Here is a 23,793-nt window from a genome sequence, read left to right as displayed (position 1 = left end):
CATGTTTCTCAAGTGCTCACCAGAGGGCGGAAGAGTGGTAAAGACCCCAGGCTCCAGACTTAAACCACCAGGTTTATTCTGACTCAGCCATTTCTGAGCTATTTGACTTTGAATAGGTTACTTGTATCAGCAATGACCCAATACAGTTACCACTAACAGACACCCCCCAAATCTTTGCTTAAACAAAATCGAAGTGTTTTTCTCTCACATTTAAAAGCAGTTTAGAGGTGAGCAGCCTAGGTTGCTTCCTTCAGGTTCTCTCCTCCACCATTCCTAGAGTGTGGGCCTCATCTCTATGATCCAAAATGGTTGCTAGAGCTCCAGTCTTCACATCCAGATCCCAAGCTGCAGAATGGAGAAAATGAAGAGGGACACTCTCCTTTCCTTTTAAGGAGACTTCCAAAGGAAATGCCTTGCAAACTTCTGCTTTCATCTCATTGGCCAGAACTTAGTTGTGTGGCTGTGCTTATCTGCAAAGGAAGGTGGGAAATGTAGTATTTTCACCAGGTAGCGTTCTACCACTTAAAAAGGATGGTTTCTGTTAATTTGAGAAAGGGAGTATAGATGTTTAAGTCTCTGCCAAATAAGCTCTGTGTGCCTCAGCTCCTGGGCTGTGGTAAGAACTTTGGCTTTCACCCTCGAGGCGACGGGAAGCCAGTGCAAGATGCTGAACAGAGGAGTGACAGGATCTGAATGATATTTTAAAAGCATTACTTGGCCTGTGGGCTCAAAAATTGACTGTTGGGGCCAAGGCAGCAGCAAAGTGATCAGCTGGGCTATTTCAATCGTCTAAATGAGAGGTGACAAGTAGAAGAGGTGAAGAGTGATCAGTTTCTGGAGATTCAGAGAAGGGAAGCCGGACTTGGAGTGAATTTGGGGGTTAAAAGGAAAAGAGACATGGGCAGATTTGGGGAGACGATCAGGAGCATAGTTTGGGACACAACCCAGTTGAGGTGTCACTTGGATACCCAGTGGTGAGTTGTACACAGGAGTCTGATGAGTTTTGGAGAGGGCCAGGCTACTGATATACATTCTAGAATGGGCAGCATATAGAAGTAGTTAAGGCGAGGAGCCTGGATGGGATCCCCCAAATCTGAGCCCTGGAGCCCTCCAAGGACATTAAGCATTAAGAGGTTGGAGAGAGACAGGCAGGCAAGTCATTACCATTAAAAAAAAGGGTGGGGGAGGGTTTCCCTGGTGGCGCAGTGGTTGAGAGTCCGCCTGCCTGCCGATGCAGGGGACGCGGGTTCATGCCCCGGTCCGGGAGGCTCCCACATGCCGCGGAGCGGCTGGGCCCGTGAACCATGGCCGCTGAGCCTGCGCGTCCGAAGCCTGTGCTCCACAACGGGAGAGGCCGCAACAGTGAGAGGCCCGCGTACCGCGTACCGCAAACAAACAAAAGGGTGGTGCGTGGTGGGTGGTGGGTGGTGGGGGGGTAGTGTTTATCTTCAGCACAGGGAGGCAGTTTGGGGAAGGAGCCTGTGGGTTGTGGGGATGTTTCTGGGATGCCAGTAATATTCCAGTTCTTGAGTTGGATGGTAATTATATGGGTGTTTGCTTTGTATTAGTTATTATGTTCATATTTATATTTTATGTACTTTTGTGTATAAAATATAAATTCTTAACTAGGTTATATTCCATAATTTGAAAAGTTTTCAGATGATAGATAGATAAATAGATATATAGGTAGGCAGATAGATATTGGACTAATAAGGAAAAACTAGGAGAATGAGACTGAATGGCCATCAATTATTTATATCGAGCCATAGGGAGCTGCATTTTCTTTTTTATCTTTCTTTTTTTTTTGTTTCTTTTCTTCCAACAGCTCAGGAGCTCGAGGGATCCTTTAAAGGAAAATAATTCCAATTCCCAAGGTAGAAACTGCAAGGAGTGAGGGGCCATGTTCAAAGACTGGTGCTGCGCTGGCTTAAGCATCTCTGCTATGGTCTCTTAGCAACCAAGGAGGGCAGTAGCAGGAGACGGGCCTCTGACTGCACTGATTTTCCTTGTGTTGCTCCTCCACCAAGATTCAGAGAAAGAAGAACAAGTAGCCTTTGTTATCTAATTCAACCCCTCGTTTCCTGAGGAGAAAACCTGAGGCTGGGGTCCAGGAGCTCTCCGCCGTACACGTCCATCAGCCTGGAGGAAGTGCGTTGGCTGCTGCGGGCACATCGCCAGCTCCAGAGAATACGAACAAAAAGGAAAATAAGATCTTAGTTTGATTATGAAAATAGTTTGACCTCGTGGACCCCCTGAAAGGGTCTTGGGAACCCCCAGGGGTCCCCAGCCCACACTCTGAGAAACACAGCTAGCCTAGAGCACTAGTGGCCAATTGGGGGATGGGTGTCACCTGGAGGAAAGGTAGGGCAGTGACCTGGGGAAGGTGGTGTTGGGGAGACACAACACTCTTCCCACATCTTTAGGGTGCCTCGATTTACTGGGCAGATCCCTTTGGTGGGAGGGCAGCGGGGGCTCAGAGTAACACGCGGAATGTAACTGTGCGTCAGAGAAGATGGAGACAAGACCCCCAGGGTCACGGTGTTACCAATGCCAGCTGCGGCCAGGAGGCTGTCTTAGTCATCTTGGGCTTCTGTAACAAAATACCACAGACTGGGGTCTTAAACGACAGGTATTTACCTCTCAGAGTTCTGGAGGCTGAAAGTCCAAGCTCAAGGTGCTGGCAGATTCAGTTCCTGGTGAGAACCCCCTTCCTGGCTAGCAGACGGCAGCCTTCTTGCTGTCCTTAACTCGGTGGCAGGAGAAAAAGAGAGGGCTTTGGTCTTCCTTTTCTCATCAAGCCATGAACCCCACCCTGAGGGCTCCGCCCTTGTGACCTCATTGAACCCTCATCACCTCCCAAAGCCCGTCTCCAAATACCATCACACTGGGGGTTAGGCTTCAACATATGAATTTAGGGGGATGTAGTTCAGTCTGCAGCAGTGTTCCTGCCATCGTGGTGACAAGCTAGCCCTTGGGGTTTGGGCCTTTTTTCTGAACTATGACTTCCCATCCTCCCTAGATATTTCAAACACGCAACTGCCCTTGCGGGCTCTTGGGGACCTTCTCCCCAGGGGTAGGGGCTGGCGACAGCAGGATTCTCACCTCCTCTCCCTCCCCTGGGGTGCTGAACTGGGTCTGGACACGCAGGAGCCTTATAAATGCCAGTGGCTGGAATGGAACGGAGTCAGGCTGTGTCCTCAGCCAACCCTGAGCAACCTGGGCAGGCCACTCTGAGCTCTCTGGGAGCCAGCAGGGCTTTGCTGGGCTGCGGCCGGAGGAGGGGCCCTGCCAGATGCCAGCCCATCGTGGGGCAGAAGAGCTCCCATTTCTGTCTGGCCCTTCCCCTCCCTGTTTTAGCTGCATTTTTGAGACAAAGTGGTCTGAGCTGGCAGAGAAGCCAGGTGTCTGGAATGAGATTTGGACCAATTTTTTTTTTTAACTTTTTTTTTCCTCTAAATGACTGTGTGAGGTGAAAGTCTCCATCTTCTCTCAGTAGGAGACTTTCGGGTGGAGGGGGCATGTGGGAAGTGAGGAGGGCAGCAAAATTATAACGTGGGAGAACCTGTCACCCCATATTCTGTGGCTTTGCCAAATTCCCAGGGTCCAGTCTATGCCCAGCCCTACCCCACCTGTTCCCAGGTGTCCCGGGCTCCTCCCTGAACAAGGATTAAGCTGGTTTCCCAGGTCTGTGTCTTTCTCTTGCCACTTCCACCTGGACAAAGAATGATTATTCATCCTAGAAAATAGATTATATGAATGAAATTATACTTTAAAAATATAAAACCAGTATATGGATAGAAAACTATGGATGTCTGGATCTGAGAAAGCCAGGACAGGAGGGCCTGATAGATATCCAGCCAACACAGAACCACCAGAATATGTGAATATGTGCACCCTGGAGAAAAGGCAGAGTTATCCCAGCCACTCCTGACAATTGTGCTTTCTGAGCAGATGTGTGACTCCAGGGCTCAGAAGACTTCAATCTGGATCCCGTTTCAGCGCTGCTGCTAACCTGCCGAGGGGCGGTGATCCCATTGACAGCTCTCTGGGTTTTTGGTTCCATGTCTGAAATCAAGATGCTTGGGCCAGATGTTCTCTAAAACCCTTTGGGTTTACAACTTGGCGCTGGAGAGTGCAAATGCTCAAGGCGGTGCGAGATGTGAACCACTAGGGGGCGCTGCCTCCTAAGAGGAAGCAGAAGGTGTTTCCTACCTTCTTGCCTATAAAGTGTCCACATTCGTTAAAAGTGGTGGTGATGCACAGATCAGTGGAACAGAATAGACAGCCTAGAAATAAACCCATGCACTTATGGTCAATTAATCTATGACAAAGGAGGCAAGAATATACAACGGATAAAAGACAGTCTCTTCAACAAATGATGCTGGGAAAACTGGACAACTACATGTAAAAGAATGAAGTTCGAACATTTTCTCATACCATATACAAAAATAAACTCAAAATTGATTAAAGACCTTAATGTGAGACCATAAACCATTAAACTCCTAGAAGACAACATACGTGGAACCCTCTCTGACATAAATAGTAGCAATATTTCTTTGGATCTCTCTCCTAAGGCAAAGGAAACAAAGGCAAAAAAAAAAATAAATGGGACGTAATTAAACTTAAAATCTTTTGTAGAGCAAAGGAAACCACCCAAAAACTGAAAGACAACCTACTGAATGGGAGAAAATATTTGCAAATAATATGGCTGATAAAGAATGAATATCCAAAACATATAAACAGCTCATACAAACTCAAAATCAAACAAACAAACAACCCGATTAAAAAATGAGCAGAAGACCTGAAGAGTCTTCTTTGTTCCAAAGAAGACATACAGATGGCCAACAGGCACATGAAAAGATACTCAACATCCCTAATCATCAGGGAAATGCAAATCAAAACCACAATGAGATATCACCTGTCAGAATGGCTATCATCAAAAAAAACACAAATAACAAATACCGGCTAGGATGCGGAGAAAAGGGAGCCCTTGTACGCTGTGGATGGGAATGTAAATTGGTACAACCACTGTGGAAAACAGTATGGAGGTTCCTCCAAAAACTAAAAATAGAACTACTGTATGATCCAGCAATTTCACTCCTGGGTATATATCTGAAGAAAACAAAAACACTAATTTAAAAAGACACATGCACCCCAATGTTCATAGCAGCATTATTTACAATTGCCAAGATACGGAAGCAACCTAAGTGTCCATCAGCAGATGAATGGATAGAGAAGATGTGGCATATATAAATAAATCTCTCCCTCCCTCTCTCTGTCTCTCTCTGTCTCTGTCTCTCTCTGTCTCTCTCTCTCTCTCTCTCTCTATATATATATATATGGAATGGAATACTACTACATATAATGGAATACTACTCAACCAAAATATAGAACAAAATTTTGCAATTTGCAACAACAAGGATAAACTTGGAAGGTATTATGCTTAGTGAAATAAGTCAGACAGAGAAAAACAAATACTGTGTGATATCACTTATATGTGGAATCTAAAAAATAAAACAAACTAGTGAATATAACAAAACAGAAGCAGACTCACAGATACAGAGAGCAAACTAGTGGTTACCAGTGGGGAGAGGAAAGGGGGGAGGGGCAAGATAGGGGTAAGGGGTTCAGAGGTACAAACCGCTACGTATAAAATAAACAAACTACAAGGATATATTGTACCACATAGGGAATATAGCCAGTCTTTTATACTAACTATAGGTGGAGTATAATCTTTAAAAATTGTGAGTCACTATGTTGTACACCTGAAACCTATATAATATTGTACATCAACCATACCTTAATTAATTGACTAATTTATTTACATATTTTTCAGCCATGCCGTGGGGGCTTGCGGGGATCTTAGTTCGCCGACCAGGGATCAAACCTGTGCCCTTGGCAGTGAAAGCGCAGAGCCCTAACCACTGGACCGCCAGGGAATTTCCTATACCACACCTTAAATTTTAAAAAATAAAATAAAACAAAAGTGGTTGTGATGGAACACTGCAGATTTCCGAATGTGAGAAAGCCAGAGAGTAGGGCCTGATAGATAGCTGGCCAAGATAGGACCACTGGAATACGAGAAATATTTGACCAACCTGACTGCTTTAGCCACGATCTCCTCCTGAAGGGCCAGGTCCAGACCCATTGACACACATTCCAAATCACTTTCCCAAATGGTTGGACCAGTGTTTGCCTGATTGATCGCTGGTTTCCCTTTTGACTTAACACACAGGCAAGGTGGAGCCTCTGCAGTTCTATAGATTTAAACTACTGGTTTCTCCATTCTTCCTAGTGTGGGTAATCGTGAATAATATCCACTAAAATGATTTCTACTTTAATCATGCCTTACAGGCTTTCAAGTGGTTTCGGTTCAATTTGATTCACTTTAACAGAGAGTGATGGCCCGTGATATGCGCTGCTGACCACAGAGGTTAAGGGGACACGGACCCGTGGTATCCGTGCACAAGGTATCTGTGCCTGTAATAGTTTTCTAAGAGAGATAAATGGAATATACGAATAACTATAACACAAATAGGAAGTGATGCATAGTGCAGGAATGATGCAAGTTAAGTGCTATTGAGCCCAGAGGAATGCGAGTTTTCCACCCCACAGGGCTCCTCGTTCCCTCCTCTGAATCTCTGCCTGTGCCACCTCGCAGGGCGGGGTCTTCCTGGGGCCCCCTGGCCCCCCTCCCCCCCGCCCCCGTGCTTCCCTCACATTCTCTCCTCCTTACTCAGCTTCGGTTTTCTCCGGAGCATTTGCCCCCTCCTGACTCCCATATTTCATTGTTTCTATGTATCGGTGTGTGTCTTGCCAGCCTCCCCGCACTGACCAGCACATCAGCCGGGCCTCCACTGAGTCTCAGGCTGTGCTTCCGGGATGGGACCCGCCCAGACAGTTAGGAAGGTGATTTGGCAACAAAACTCGAGAGCCAAGAATAAAAGAGAAAACAGTCCACGCCCTTGGACTCATCATCGCGCCCTGGGAACGTGATTCCCGTGGCCCCTGTGGGGTGGGGTCGGGCAGGAGGGCGCTGCCTCCCAGCTTGGCTCAGGCAGGGAGTCTGCGCAGTGCGGTGCCCTCCCGCCCGCAGCCTTGCAGCGCGGCAGGAGTGCACAGCGACATGTGGTGCAGCGTCACGCGGCAGGGACTGTTCTGCACCCACTGTGCATCCAGCCCTTTCATTCCTCTAGGAGGTTTTGAGTGAAGTGTTTCCTACAGATGAGGCAAGTGAAGCAAAGGAGTCACCGGTCCAGGGCAGGAAGTGGCGGAGTCAGGATTGGAACCCAGGTCCTCTGACTGCAGAAACGCACTCAGAATCTGTTGGGTGGCCCTGCCTGTGGGGCAGCACAGAGCCTGGGACATGAGGGTGGCACATACAGACTTAGAGCCATAAAGCATATAGTCTTGATATTTCATCTAGAGCAAGGGTCTACTACCTTCCTGAAGTGGCCTCCCAGGTCTCTGGTCCAATTCAACAGAAGTGCATCAGTGAGCTACTCTGTGTAAGATTCAAATACTCACTTTCTCTTGGGAATGTGGGTTGGTGAGCGAAGCACAAGCGGACTTGTTGAAGCCTCCAGTGTGCAGCCACTTAAACTTGCAAGAGGGGTCATGTACCCTTTGGTGATCCCAGCCTGACCACTTATCAGCTCTGTGACTCTGGGGAAATCACCTAGCCTCTCTGAGCCTCGGCTTTCTCATTGGTAACAATTAGCAGGAACCGCATAGTAGCTGCTCAATATTGTCTTGGTGTAATTTACGCTAGTAACAGTCGTAAACACCTTGATGTCTAAGAGTAGAGAAATGACACTATGGAACGTGGTCGCTTTAGAGACTGAAATAGTCTAAAGCCATTTAGAAGGACATTGAAAAATGTGCACAAAACAATACCCTTTTAAAAAAAAAGCTGGACACAAAAATTCTGTGCACAATTTGGTTTTAAAAGATATGAGGAAAGAAATAGTCCAAAATGTTAAACGTTTCTCTGTGGGTGAGAGGACAACAGGGTGAAAGTTTTTTTCGTTATACTTTCTCATATTTTCTGAATGTTCCACAGGGAGGTTGCATTATTTTCATAATCAGGCCAAACAGCATTTATAAAGTGTTTCATTTTATACCTTATTGGTTAATTCTTTACAGGAAGGGTAGGATTAGAAGAAGAGGGATCAGAGAAAGTGTGGGGGGAAGAGGAGAGAGCTCAGTTCCACTGGTATTTATTGAGCATCTGCTGTGTGCAGGCACTGCGTAGGGTGCTCACTGCGATAGCTAAGTGAGATCTCAAAGAACTAGGTGTTGCTGAGCAGACAGGCAAGGGAATGGCGTGTGCAAAGGCCCTGGGGTGTGAAACAGTCATGGAGAACAGTTAGTAAGGTCTATGGGGGTGAGGGGAGAGTGTGGCTGGGAGATGGGCAGGCTGGAAATGCCCTTGAGGGGGGCCCTGTCAGCTGTATCAAGCAGTTCAGGCCGCATCCTGAGGGCCCTGGAGTTACTTTGAGCTTTTATTTTCAGTTGAAATTTTTATTGAGGTAACTGTAGGTTCACATGTCATTGTAAATACTAATACAGAGAGAGCCCTCATTCACTTTGCACAGTTTCCCACAGCATTTTGCAAAACTCTAGGACAATATCACAAGGAGACATTGATGCAATCCTCTGACCTTATTCAGATTTCCTCAGTTTTACTTTGTGTGTGTAGTGTGAGTGTGCTTGTGTATATTAAGTTCTATACAATTGTACCACCTGTGTAGCTTCTTGTATCCACCATCACAGTCAAGATACTGTACAGTTCCACACCACAGGGGTCCCTCCTGTTGCCCTTTTAGAATCACACCCACCTCCCTCCCGGCCCTTCCCTCCACTGCCCACCAGACCAGGGGATTGATTCAGTGTGGACGGTAGGGAAGAGGGCTGAAGAGGGGTCCCAGGGGTTGGGGTGCCAAGTTTGGGGCTCGCTAGGTTAGCTGTGGCTATGGGAATGTCCTAGAGACCAATGGATTTACAAGCCCACGGATTTGGAGACAAGTCTGAGCTGGAGGCTGAGACTGGGAGTCCCCACCTATCAGGGCTGGAGCTGCTGGTTTGTTGGAAGGGAGCAGAGTGGGAGGAGGGCACTGAGGACAGACCCCGAGGAGGATCACCATCCTGCCCAGCCAGACCTTGCTCTTGCTTAGGAAGCCCTGGGAATCTCCTCAGAGGGCTCCCCCAGCCCGCATGACCCCCTCACTTTGCCCCCAGTGTGAGCCTCAGAGCCAGGCATGGCATGTCCTTCTGCACGACATGCACCCTTAGCTGTATCGGGTTCAGGCCCCTGATCGCAGGGCTTGCTAACCCTGGCCCTGCCAGGTGGGGAAGGACCTTAGAGGTCACTGAATCCAAAGCCTTTAATTTACAAAGGAGAAAACGGATCCTCAGAGGAGAGAGAGGCTCGATCTGCTGGAAGAAAGGGGGCTCTTTGTAGTCACCTCCGGAAAATGCTTTGCCCGTAAAGGAGAAACCCAGGAGAGGTAGATGAAAGTATCTGAACTCTTTCAGTCATCAGTTTTTATTGAGCGTCTACTACGTGCCAGTCAGTGCTGGGCTTTCTGGATACGGAAATGGGTTAGGCACGAGCCCTATTGCTGGTGGATAAGAACACCGAAGGGTTAAATTCCGGGAGCTCGGCGGGGGGGCGGGATGGCGGGTGGGGGCGTGTAGAGGTATCTCCCAGAGGAAAAGCCCTCTCCCTAGCTTCTCAGGCTCCGGAAACCTGGGCGAGAAAAGCCTGGGAAGGGCTGCGCCGCTGGCACGCAGCCTCCCCCGCACAGCCCCTCAGGCCAGGGGAGCTGCTGCTCTCGAATTACAACAAAAGGGGCAGGAGGCCGCGCCTGCTGCGGTGGCCGCCTTCAGGGAAGGGGGTGGGTCCGGGGAGGGGTTTGCGGTCCGACGCTGGTTAAAAGTACCGGGAAAAGGGTTGGAGAGCGACACCAGCCCGCGGCTTCCTAAACTTGGAGGTCGGTTTCTCCAACGGCCGGAGAAGTCGGCTCGCCCCCTCAGCTCGGGAAAGGGGCTCCGCGGCGACGGGCGCAGAGAGGGGCCGTCGTGGAGAGCCTGGCCCCAGTCGAACGAGTGCGCACCCCTGCTGACAAGTAAGAGCGCTGCCGGCGCCTCCCTCTCCCCACGGCGGTTCGCGGGAAAGCGGGGGTCCCGGTGGGGTCTCCAGGCGCCGCTCCCCGCGGGCCGCCTCTCAGCAGTGCTTGGGGTTCCCGGGAGCTGAGAGGCGGCACACAGAGCGAAGGCTCCTTGCTCGGAGACGCGAGGACGTGCAGGCTAACGGGTCCCGCTCCCGACTCGGGCGGACCCACCCAGCCCCACCTCGCCTGAATCCGGAGAGCTCACGCAGCAGCGGCGCCCCCGGGAGCTGGGCGCTCGGTTCCTGGCTCGCCAGGGGCGCCTGCGACCAGACAGGACAGAGTCAGACGAGACCCGGTGCGTGCTAGGTGCCTAGGAGGGTGCACCGTGGAGCCACGGACACCGGGGGCTGCGCTGGTGCCAGGAGTTCTGGCTTTTGAGGATGCGGAGCGCGCGGGGGACGGGGGCGCACTGGGGTGTCTCCGGAGCTGTGGCTTTGGGGATGTGGAGCGCACGGGGCCGGGGGGTTGGGGTGGGGAGTGAGGGCTAGTGAACGAAGGAAAGCCCTGAGTCCGGTGGACGGAGAGGCGCGGTCCGCACCTCAGGTATTCACTCCTGGCTGGTCAGGGTACCAGGAAACCTCTCCCGCCAATTATCAAGGGGAGGTCCTGGAGTAGGAAAGAGCCAGCACAAGCTAACCCACGGATGGTCTACGCAGGATCGCCCCGGGGCTAATCCTGGTCTTAACGCTGATACTCCTTCTGACCTCAGTGCCCGCAACTTTTACGCAGGCGCTTTGAACACCGCGCTTCCGCCGCCCCCGCCTCCCCCCAACCCGCCGCCCAGCCAACCCCCCATCTGGAGCCCTCTGGAGTAGCTGCCTGCCAGAGGTGTCGCTGTAAATCAGCACCGGAATAGAAATGATTGGAAGAAACAGGCGAGATTCCTACTTCGTCATCCCTCACCCAGCCCCGGGAAAGACCACCAAAAATCAGCGAGGGTGGGGCGAGGGGACGCTGCGAAACACCACTGGGGAGGGGGGACTGAACTTCTCCTGGCTGGGAAACCTCGAGTCCTGATGAGAGGAGAGAGAGGAATGAAAGTCAGAAACATGCCCCAAATTAATTTCGTCCCCTGAAGTCTTGGAACTGCGGAGATCTTCAAATCAGTCCAAGGGATTCTTTTTGCGGAAAGGGAAAAGTGCTGAAGTGGAGACTCGAATCCGTGTCCCCTCCTCCAGGCCCCGCTCCTACCCCGCCGCTAGCCTGTCTGTCCCTGACCCCCAAAAGGCCGTTCGTCACCCTTGGTGGAATTATTTCGTTATTTATGGTGTATTGTGTACTTAATGGTCGGGGATGGGGCTTAGGACGGAGTCGAAGTGCTCATTTCCCTGGTCAGTTCCCAGATGAACGACTGACTCCCTGGACTCTCCCTTAGCTAAATTATTCATCTCTCACCACCCCCCCCCTTTGTCCTGTTCCCCTTCCTGGTCCCTAGTATCTGTCCCTGGAGTGAGCATCAAACCCATGTGTGTGCCTCTCCGTGACTTTGTGCTAAAAAGTGATTTGGTCTAAGGCCACTTAGCCATTAAGTGGCAAAGTTGAATAGGAAACTTAAGCCTGAAGACAAAGCATCCACTTGATGTTACAGGTTGGCTGACATTTTGGTGCATGGCAGACGGGAGAGGCTACGAAAATGTTTTCATCTATCTCCTTTACAGCTCGGCTCCTTGCCTGGCCTCTCCTGGCCTTTTCCCAAATTCTTGTCCTCTGACCCCTGGCTGACCAGTGTACAAGGGGCCTTGTGAATGAGGCAGATTTTCTGTGCTTCTGGTGGTGACCATTAGTGAAGCTTTCTAGTGTCCTAGAAAATGCTACACTGTTTATTTAAACATCATTTTTTTATTCGGAAACATTTCAAATATAAACAATAGTAGGGAGAAGGCCCCCCATATACGTCGCACTCAGCTTCAACAGTTATTGACATTTTGCCACGCTTGCCTCATCTACCCCTTTCTTATTTCCTTTTCAGGGAAGTATTTTAAAGCAAATCCGAGACATAAAATCATTTCATTCTTACATATTTCAGCGTGACCTCTAAAAATATTAAATAACCATTATGCCGTTAATATACTTAAGAAAATTAACAATCATTCTTTGGTATCATCTAATACCTAGTCCAAAAAAATTCAAATTTTTTTCCCCCAGTTTTCCCCCAGATGTCTTTTTACAGTTGACCGGAGTTCTGTTGATTTGTATAATTTATGTTCATCGTATGTTATTCTTTGCAAACCACTTTTCTGTCCACCGTGTTATTTGATTCTTACAACTTCCCACTAAAGAGCGAGGTGGGTTTTGTTGAATTCACGCTATAGTTGAGTAGACTGGCCAACAGATAAGCTGTCCAGATGGCACAGTTGGTGACTGGCCTAGCCAGGACTTGACCCAGCATCCTTAGTCCTGGGCAGTGGTGGTTCTGTTTCTCAGCGCTGCTCAAGGAACATAAGTTGTGCTCTGACGTGTTCATCCTGGCTCTGGCTTCATCCTGGGCTTACCACTTCCTATACACCTGCTATCAGAAATCCCAGTGTAAATACTGAGTACTTGGCCATTTGGTGCTAGAGGTAAATCAGCTGCAAAGTCAGGAAGCCTGGGCTTATTTCCCAGCTTCTTGTAAAACTGTAGGAAAGCAACTCACCTCTCGAGAACTCAGGGTGGCCCTCTCTGAGGTAGGAGCCGTCATCCTTCTCCATTCTCTGGCTCCTAGTTCTGAAAGTAGGGTGAGCGAAATGACTGGAATTGGAATTCCTGGAAGAGACCAAGGGCTCAGAAAGAAATCTCACTGAGAACAATTACCCCTCGCTGATCATTGCCCAAGTATTCTGGCCGTTGGCATCTTTAGTTGGAGGCAGCTGAAATTCTATGGCAGAGGAGAGGCTCCCCTCTGAGGTTCTTCATTTATGGACAGCTTTGTTTATTCTGCCGTTGTCTGATGAGGATATAGGACACCAGAACTTTTTACTTTTAGCATTTTTACTACTTGTGTTTATTTGCTTTGGAAAGGGGTGATAAGGAAGTCATTTTTACATCTTATTAATGAGACTCATGAATTGGAATTCTCCTTTCTTGGCTGGCGGTGTGGGAAAAAGGAATCTCTTATTTCTTGATGCCTAGATTTTCTGCTCTCATGTTCATTGCCCTGAAATAGACATGGAATGAACAGACCTTCCACAAAACAGCCAGTTAGGGAGAGAGAAACTGGTTGCTCCAAACCCATTATTCAACCGTAGGAGCTCCAAAGGGACAAAGCATTACCCTTTAACCACACCATCCTCTGGCATCCATGAATTCTCGTCCCCCTCAGCTAACAGGCTGTCTTCATGGGGGTAGAATTTCTAGGTGATTCCATGTCGGCAGCTGCTGTGGCTTTCTTCCTGTTACAGTTTTGGGAGCTTTAGGAGGTATAGTTTCCCTCTCCTGGGGTTGCCTGGGTTCAGAAGGACAGCTTGTAATGACTATTGTTCATTTCCCTCTGGAGAAGGGCATTGTGGTCAGTCTGCATGTCAGTGTCACACAGTCCCTCCTGTACTCCAGACCCGGGGGCCACGAGACCTCAGATGAAGTAGCCACAGCCTGTCCTGCTCCAGGTCCATAGAACCAGCAGGACTGGCAATCGTGGGCCAGCAAAAGGAAAGCCAACTTGATGCCCAGAGAGACAGATCCGCAACAATGCACTCCTTACCTCCTCAGTCTCTGCCCTGTCTAGGTTGAAGCGAGTCTTCAGACCTTCTCATCCTAGTCATTCGAGCTGTCCTCCTGCAGAAGGTGTGTGTGACCCGCCAGGAGCACAGCCCAGCCAGGTGTGCTGGCCCATCTTCCCCCACCACCAGCATCAGAGATGTCTTTAGGCACCAGAACCAGCCTTTCAGAATAGGCACTTGCTCGAGGGTGATAAAGCATGATGGTGACAGTTCAGATAAGATGTCCATCCAGAGTTTTAAAAACCCTTTTGCACTTCCCTTGGCAGAAAGAGTGTACCCAGGTAAGTGTGTGTGGTACATATGGGTGTAGAGTGAGAACGAAGTCAGCACATGATGAGGATGTGATTAGGATCACAGTTAATAAGTTCTCCTTGCCCAAGGCTTTTTGATTCCTTCACTTGAAACACCTATAGTATTATAATATTGTACGCGAATGATGATACATTTTCTTTTTAGTTTTTTCGTGTCGGAACTTGATAGACAAGCAGACACAGCTGTACCCAGGGCTGTCCCATGGCAATGGCTCCCATATGTCTTTTCTGATGCGTCGCCAACATGATGCTAAGAGCATCTTCTGAAAAAATAATGCCACTTTCCTATACAGCGTATGCCTTATGAGAAGATAACTTTTGTCGACGACTTGCGAACAGCTCTCATTTGCTCCGTTTCTTTGTTCTTCTTGAACTTGGGTCCATGAACACCCCCCACCTCCAGCCTCGTCCCTGGGGCGCTACGGATGTCCCGAGATAAACATAGCACAGCTTTCCAGAGTGCCTGCATGACTCATGACCTAGTAAGGCGGATAGTTTCCTAAACACAAATATAAAACTCTTCTAAAACAAACACAAATATAAATTTGAGTAAAGTACCTTTTTAAAGGACCCGTCTCCCCAGAATAACAGACGTAAGTAAAACAGCACCAAGCCTAAGTATACGACACTGGATGAACTTTCATACGACACTGGATGAACTTTCATTTCGTTTTATGGTGGTGAACTATACATAACATAACACTCACCGTTTTAACCGTTTTTAAGTGCACAGTTCAGTGGTGTTACATACATTCACACTGTTGTGCAACCATCACTACCGTCTGTTCCAGGATTTTTTCATCTTCCAAAAATGAAACTCTGCACCCACTGAACACTGACCCTCCACTCTCCCACCACCTTGGCAAGCCCCATTCTACTTTCTGTCTCTATGATTTTGATAACTCTAAATACCTCATATAAATGGAATCATACACTGTCTTTTTGTGACTCGCTTATTGCACTTAATATCTCGTCTTCAACTTTGTCTATGTTGTAGTGTGTGTCCGAATTTCCTTCCTTTTTAAGGCTGAGTGATATCCCATCGTGTGTATGTACCACATTTTGTTTATTCGTTCATCTGTCCACTTGGGTTGCTTCCACTTTTGGCTATCGGAAATACGCTGCTATGAATATAGAAGTACAAATACCTGTTCTGGATGAACTTTTACAAGATGAACGTACCCTTGTAACAAGCACCTAGATCAAGAATAGGACATTACCCAGAGGGCACGCAATTAAAGGCAAAGCAGGAGATTCCAAATACATTTCATGCCCGCATGGGGCTGCTTCCATTACACCTCAGGGTCTTGGGAGTGGATGTTCATTTTGTCTACCGTGAGATGGTTTAGAAGAGATTTTTGAAAAACACAATTTATAATCTTAGAGGCAGCAAGATTAGTTGTGAGATTTAAGCAACCTCTTTCCTTAAAATGTTTAGGGAAGATAATACAACATATTTGGGATTTGCAGTTGCAGCTATATTAGGACATCACCACTAAGTATTATTCTTCCAGGCTCTCCCTGGGCTGAAGAGGTTTGCATCCACCTGGAGAACTCCTACTCTTTTGTCAGCTTCTGCTGGATCATGAGTTTCTTTCTTTTTTTCTTCTTTTTTTTTCTTTTGGCCTTGCCACACGGCTTGTGGGATCTCAGTTCCCCGACTAGGGATTGAACCTGGGCCACGGCAGTGAAAGCCTGGAATCCTAACCACTAAGCCACCAGGGAACTCCCTGGATCACAAGTTTCAAGCCATGAATGAAAACTTCTGTGGCCACGTCCTGCCTTCCTGCTCTCCTTTCCTTCCTTCCTCCTTCCCTTCCTGCCTGGTGCTCTCTCTTAACTAAAATGATTTATGAGTGACTTTCTAGTTGCCAGACACTCTGCCAGTCTCTGTAAGAGACAAAAATGAGTAAGACATGATATTTGACTTGTGCATTTAAAAATAAATCATCAGTCAAGAATGATATTCTGATGTCTGGCAACCAACTCCATGGTGCCTACCTGGTGCCAACAGCAGCCTCAGAGCAGAGCCAAAGAGTGTGGTGTGGAGTTTGGGCTTCTTGCAACACACAGAGCGGGGAAGACAGCCCATCAGGTGATCTGGAATTGCTCCAGCATGCCCATAACCAAATTGTAAGAATAATTTTAAAAAACTTGTAAGCTGCCTTGAGTTCAGATGGTCTGTCTGAGAGCACTCAAGTAAACGTGAGGTTTAGGGACCATTGTAATGATTTAAGAAGAAAAAACTAAAATTCAGACGTCCATGAAACGCCATGAGTTCTCTTATCCTTTTCACTGTTAATTTTCTTCAATTGATATTCCCCAGGTGTTTTTTCTTCAGGAGGCTCTCAAAGCCACACCCACCTCCCCACCCCACTATCAACCCCCTATGTCATCTGTTATCCCAACGTCATGATGTTGCAACGTCATGGTACCCCAGCATCTTCTTTGCCTGGAGAGTTGCTAGTTTCCTAACTGGACTCTTTTCCCTTGGTCTTAACCTGTGGGAAGCCATCCTTTATCCAGTAGGCACAGGGATCTTTCTAGAGCAGAGGTTGGTAAACTTTTTCTCTAAGAGCCAGATAGCCAATATTTCAGACTTAATGGGTCCGTACGATCTTTGTCACAACTTGGCTGTTTTAGTGGGAAAGCAGCCACAGACAAGAAATGAGCATGGCTGTGTTCCAATAAAAGTTTATTTCTAAAAACTTCACAGATTTGGCCCAAGGGCTGTCGTTCACTGACTCCTGCTTTCAATCACAAATCTGCCCCCCTTGCCCTCCCGACGATAGGTATATCGTCGCTCCACATCCCCAAAAGGAAAACTCAACATTTGTTGGCATGATATTCAAGTCTCCTCATGGCCCTAAGCTTGCTTCTCCAAGCTCACCTCTTCCACCTCTCCTCACCCCACCCACTCTGCCAGCCCTTCCACTTTGCATCTTGCAACTCTGAACCCCACACAGGTCTCAGAACATCCTGTGTTATTTCAGACCTGCCTGGAATCATCTCCCTTCCCCACCAGCGACCTGTCAAACTCCTACTTCCCTTCGAAACCTGCCCAGGTGTCAACTCTCTAAATGTTCCTCATCTCTAATTGTAATCACTGCCTTCCCAGTTCTATTTCTGTACCTATTTCTGTACTCTTTTTACATCTCTAAATATACTGTGAACTCCTAGAGGGCAGAACCCTCAGAACCCTCAGGGCAGAAAGTCAGATTCATCTTTGAATTCCAGTGCCTAATACAATGCTTGCCATGTAACAGATGCTTAGTAAGTAGATACTACTAAACTTAAGTGTCAGTTAAATAGATTATTTTTTAATAGCTTGAGATATAATTCACATACTATACAGTTCACCCATTTAAAGTGTTCGATTCAATGGATGTTGGTATATTCACAGATATGTGCAACCATCACAAAGAGAAACCTGTATACTTTAGCCATTGCCTCTTCCTCCTCCCCTCCCCCTACTCCCATCACTAAACAAACACTCATCTACTTTCTGTCTCTACATTGCCAATTCTGGATTTTTTTTTTTTTTTTTTTTTTGCGGTACGCGGGCCTCTCACTGTTGTGGCCTCTCCCGTTGAGGAGCACAGGCTCCGGATGCGCAGGCTCAGCGGCCAGGGCCCACGGGCCCAGCCGCTCCGCGGCATGTGGGATCTTCCCGGACCGGGGCACGAACCCGTCGGCAGGCAGACTCTCAACCACTGCGCCACCAGGGAAGCCCTGGATATTTTATATAAAGGAATTATGTGATATATGGCCTTTTTTGTCTCGCTTCTTTAATTCATATGATGTTTTGAAGTTTCACCCATGTAGTGGCATGTATCCACACTGCATTCCTTTTTATGACCCAATAATACTCCATTGTGAGGATACACCACGTTTTGTTTATCTGTTCACTGTTGGTGGTCATCTGGGTTGTTTCTACCTTTTGGTGATAATGAACAGCACTGTTATGAATACTTGTGTACAAATTTCTGGTTGAACATTTGGTTTCAATCCTTTTGGGTATATAAGTAGGAGTGGAATTGCTGGATCATATGATAATACTTTGTATAAAATTTTGAGGAACTGTCAAACTGTTTTCCACAGTGGCTGCACCATTTTATATTCCATCCAGCACTGTATGAGGCTGCCAATTTCTCCACATCTTCACCAACGCCTACTTTTCCCCACTTCAAAAAAAAAATTATAGCCACGCTAGTGTGTGTGAAGAGGTATCTCATTGTGGTTTTAATTTGCATTTCCCTAATGACTAATGATTTCAAGCATGTTTTCATGTGCTTGTCAGTTATTTGTATGTCTTCTTTGGGGAAATGTCTATTCAAGTCCTATGCCCATTTTTAAATTGGGACTGCTTGTCTTTTGTTATTGAATTTTAAGGGTTTTTATATATCCTGGATACTAGACCTTTGTCAGATATACGATTTACAAATATTTTGTCCCATCTGTGGGTTGTCTTTTCACTTTCTTGATTTTTTTTTTTCTCGGTTCACATCACATTTACTCAACATTTATTCTGTGCTGGGCTCAGGGGATCCAGAGACGTATCTGCCCTCCAAGGGATTCACCGTCTTAGGAGAGAGACAGATATGCAAACAAAATAAAAAAAAAATTGATCACTACACCCTTTTTGCTACCCCCACTGCTGCTGCTCTAGTTCATCTGGATAGTGTCTTTTCTTTCTTTCTTTTTTTTTTTTTTTTTGTGCTACGCGGGCCTCTCACTGCTGTGGTCTCTCCCGCTGCGGAGCACAGGCTCCGGACGCGCAGGCTCAGCGGCCATGGCTCACGGGCCCAGCCGCTCCGCGGCATGTGGGATCTTCCCGGACCGGGGCACGAACCCGTGTCCCCTGCATCGGCAGGCGGACTCTCAACCACTGCGCCACCAGAGAAGCCCTGGATAGTGTCTTTTGATGCAAAAAAGTTTGTAATTTTTATGAAGTCCAATATAGGTATTTTTCAATTTGTTACCTATGCTTTTGGTGTTGTATCTTAGAAGCCATTGCCAAACCCAACGTCATGAATATTTACTGCTGTGTTTTATTCTAAGAGTTTTCAAATTTCAGCTTTTATATTTAGGTCTTTGGTCCATTTTGAATTAATTTTTGTAAATGGTGGGAGGTAAGGGTCCAACTTCTTTCTTTTACATGTGGCTATGCAGTTACTCCAGCATTATTTTTTGAAAAGACTATTCTTTCCCCATTGAATGGTCTTGGTACCCTTGTCCAAATCAATTGATCGTAGATATATGAGTTTATCACCGGACTCTCAGTTCTAGTCCATTGATCTATATGCCTGTATCTTTGTGCCAGTATCACCCTGTCTTGATTACCATTGCTTTGTAGCACCTTTTGAAATCGGGAAGTGTGAGTCCTCCCACTTTGTTCTCCTTTCTCAGAGTTGTTTTGGCTGTTCTGGGTCCCTTACAATTCCGTATGACTTTTAGAATCAGCTTGTCAATTTCCATGGAAAAGTCAGTTGGGATTCTGGTAAGGATTGTGATGAATCTGTAGATCAATTTATATTCTCATCTTAACAATATTAAGTCTTCCAATCCGTGAACATGGAATTTGAAAAATTTATTTAAATCCTCTTTAATTTCTTTCAACAATGTTTTATCATTCACTGAGTATAAATTTTGCATGTCTTTTGTTAAGTTTATTCCTAAGTATTTTATTCTTTTTGATGCTACTGTGAATGGCATTATTTTCTTAATTTAATTTTTGGATTGTTCTTTGAAGGTGTGTCCACACAGTTAATCTTTGTATATTGATCTGGCATCCTATAACCTTGCTGAATTCTTTTATCAGTTCTAATAGTCTTTTAATATATTCCTTAGGATTTTTTATATATACATATGAGTAGATGCTTAAACACAGAGTTGAAACTAGTGGATGTCATGATAAGGAAAGTGGAGGCACCCTGTAATTGCCAGTGGGAGCCATGCCGTGTTTGGAGATGCAATAAAATATTAGAATCATTCTAGGAGGAGGTCCAGAAAAGGCTTGTGATCAGCACCAGTGACATGGGTCAGCTCCAAACATAGCTGAGAAAGTCTGCCTCCTCAGTAAAAGCAAGAACTTGAAGCTCTCTGTGTATATGCCACTACTCTGTGGATGTCAGTATCTTTTTTTTTAAATTTATTGATTTTTTTTTACTTTTGGCTGTGTTGGGTCTTCGTTGCTGCGTGCGGGCTTTCTCTAGTTGCAGCGAGCAGGGGCTACTCTTCGTTGCGGTGCGTGGGCTTCTCGTTGTGGTGGCTTCTCTTGTTGCGGAGCACGGGCTCTAGGCGCGCCGGCTTCAGTAGTTGTGGCACACGGGCTCAGCAGTTGTGGCTTGAAGGTTCTAGAGCGCAGGCTCAGTAGTTGTGGCGCACGGGCTTAGTTGCTCCGCGGCATGTGGGATCTTCCCTGACCGGGGCTTGAACCTGTGTCCCCTGCATCAGCAGGCAGATTCTTAACCACTGCGCCACCAGGGAAGCCCCTGGATGTCAGTATCTTGACACAGTACCAGCTGGCATCGTGGGCTGAGCCTGGCCAGTTTTGGTGAGGTGACAGTTGTTACCTGCTGCTATCACTCACTGGGCTTCTGGAAGGGCTTCCAGTGCTTCTATGGACAGCTGAATCCCACATCATAGGCTCTTAACAAACTTTAGTACAGCACTCCTGCCCCCTCCCCTGGGTCACCAGACATTTCTAGACAAGCCAAAGATGTGGCCATGGCCTCTGTACCAGCTGCTCCTTCCTTCACTGGGCCCTGGGGTATATTTCTCATTGAAGGGGCTCAGGCCTGTTGGTTCAGGTTGCATTGCTTGGAAGGGAGCTTTGCCTGGAAGCTTCTGGAGATGCAGAAGGTGTCTGAAGCCATGGCTGAGTCCTGCTGTGACTAGCGCTCCCTGAGGCATGAAGGAAGCTAAATAGGGAGGGCTTGGGGAGGATGTCACTTAAGAACTGAGCTCCTTGGCCGTTTTGAGGATCCATCTCTTAGAACAGCTAGTTTGGGGAATTCCCTGGTGGCCCGGTGGTTAGGATTCTGTGCTTCCACTCTGCAGGTTCAATCCCTGGTTTGGGAACTAAGATCCCACAAGACACACTGCGTAGTCAAAAAAAAAAAAAAAAAAATTTAAAGAAAAGCTGGTTTGTACATTCCCTCCATCCCAGGACTCCCCCCACTTCCCCCCCGCCGTATGCTTCTCTTACCCCCAACTGTCTGAGCCCCTCTCTACCTCAGTGTCTGTGCCTGGACCAGCCCTCAACACCCCCTCTCCAGAGATTTGCATGCAGTGACCCCATCCCCAGCTACAGTTCCTCCCCTGGAAACAAGACAATGCAATGATTGGATTACTTGAAAAATTTGCACATCATTCTGGCCCCGAATTCTGTTCTCCTTCCCTGCCTGCCTTTTATGAATTTTAATATCACCTTCAAAGTGGCACAGAAATTTGGACCAATTTGGCTACTGACTGTTAGCTCTGAGAAACGGTGTGTCTGAGACTGTGTATGTGTTGGGGGTCAGGGAGGGGTGGGAGGATGGTTAAAACCTGTTACCCAAATGCCGTGTTAAAAGTGGTCGATGGGTGGGAATTCCCTGGTGGGCCAGTGGTTAGGACTCCAAGCTTCCATTGCAGGGGGCCTAGGGTTCGATCCCTGGTTGGGGATCCCACAAGACTCCTGGTGTGGCCAAAAAAAAAAAAGAGTGGCTGAAGAGTGGTTGATGGGTTAAGTGACACTCCTCCTGGAATTTTTCCAGGTTGTTGTGGATTTTATAACTATAATAGTTACCACTCATTGAACACGGCTGAGCCAGTCACTGACTGTCCTGGGCACTTGATATATTTTATGGAACCCACAAAAACAGGGGTCCCCAACCCCTGGGCCACCGACTGGTACCTGTTAGGAACCAGGCCGCACAGCAGGAGGTGAGCGGCAGGCGAGTGAGAGAAGCTTCACCTGTATTTACAGCCGCTCCCTATCGCTGGCATTACCGCCTGAGCTCCGCCTCCTGTCAGATCAGTGGTGGCATTAGATTCTCATAGGAGCACGAGCCCTACCGTGAACGGCACATGCGAGCGATCTAAGTTGCGTGCTCCTTATGAGAATCTAATGCCTGATGATCTGAGGTGGAGCTGAGGCAGTGATGCTAGAGCTGGGGAGCGGCCGCAAATACACATTATCATTAGCAGAGAGGTCTGACTGCACAGAGACCATAATAAATCAGTTGCTTGCAGACTCACATCAAAACCCTATCAGTGAGTGGCAAGTGAAAACAAGCTCAGGGCTCCCACTGATTCTGCATTATGGTGAGATGTATAATTATTTCATTATATATTACAATGTAATAATAATAGAAATAAAGTGCACAATAAATGTAATGTGCTTGAATCCTCCTGAAATCATTTCCCCCACCCCCAGTCTGTGGAAAAATTGTCTTCCATGAAACCGGTGCCTGGTGCCAAAAATGTTGGGGACCACTGCTGTAAAACCCTAAGACCCTTCTGTATTTGCAGAAGGCAGATTTGAACCTGGGACCACTCTCAGATGCCAGCACCATGTTCTTTCCATTACTATATGTTATCCTGTGGTCAAACCGTAGCTGCATTTTTTTAGGGCTTGGGGGGGTGGCTAATTTGAACCCGATGGGCATATCCGCCTCACTCTGCTTCCTCTACCTTCAAGCAGTAGCACTGATTTTGGATTTCCCCTGCCCCTTCTTTATGGGCTACAAGCTATAGAGATAAGATATGTCTCTTGGGGGCCCTGGGGACTTCCCTGGTGGCGTAGTGATTAAGAATCTACCTGCCAATGCAGGGGACACGGGTTCGAGCCCTGGTCCGGGAAGATCCCACATACTGCGGAGCAACGAAGCCTGTGCACCACAACTACTGAGCCTGTGCTCTGGAGCCCACGAGTCACAACTACTGAGCCCGTATGCCACAACCACTGAAGCCCGCGTGCCTAGAGCCCGTGCTCCGCAGCAAGAGAAGCCACCGCAATGAGAAGCCCACGCACTGCAACAAAGAGTAGCCCCCGCTCACTGCAACTAGAGAAAGCCCGCGTGCAGCAACGAAGACCCAACACAGCCAAAAATAAATTTAAAATAAATAAAATTAAAAAAAAAAAGATGTGTCTCTTATAGACACTATATATTTATTTGGCTTTTGCTTTCCCATTCAATCTGAGAGTCTCCAGTGGCACATTTTAAAGTGTTTGAAATTGTACCTTCATCCTCCCCAGGAAACAGCCTGGTCAGAATGAGATTCCACCCAGAGGCAGTGATGGACTGTGGGGAACCCCAATCGGTCACAAAAAATTATGCCTGACAAAGGTCTCTTTCTGGAGGCTGAAAAAAATTCAGTTTTGTATGCCTACCTCTGGCCATTTCACCTGAACATTCCCACTCTGTGGCCAGAAATAGACAGGACCAAGGTGGAATCTTTGGCCAGGGGTCAAATGGACCAGCCCTGGCCAAGCATGGTGTCAGAGTCTGCATTCTTGTCTGAGGTGGTTCAGAAGGGCCCCCTTGTCTCCACCCGCTTCCCTCATTCTCTGAGCACCAAACCCATCCACCCAAGACAGCCTTCCTCCACAAAGGAATGTGT

The 23,793-nt window shown here is 47.5% G+C and overlaps 1 protein-coding gene across 1 annotated transcript in view; it reads left to right on the top strand.

Moving 5' to 3' along the window:
- Positions 1-9,982: 9,982 nt before the first annotated feature.
- The window catches only part of LOXL2 (lysyl oxidase like 2), a 97,447-nt gene continuing 83,636 nt past the window's right edge, over positions 9,983-23,793 (top strand). The window contains exon 1 of the mRNA XM_082656742.1: positions 9,983-10,130. The gene's annotated coding sequence lies outside the window, so the exon portion shown is untranslated. The remainder of the gene's footprint in view (positions 10,131-23,793) is intronic.

Source organism: Grampus griseus (assembly GCF_964374135.1).
Source record: "Grampus griseus genome assembly, chromosome: 6".
NCBI classification, from domain to species: Eukaryota; Metazoa; Chordata; class Mammalia; order Artiodactyla; family Delphinidae; genus Grampus; species Grampus griseus.
This window is presented reverse-complemented; position numbering and strand designations above follow the sequence as displayed.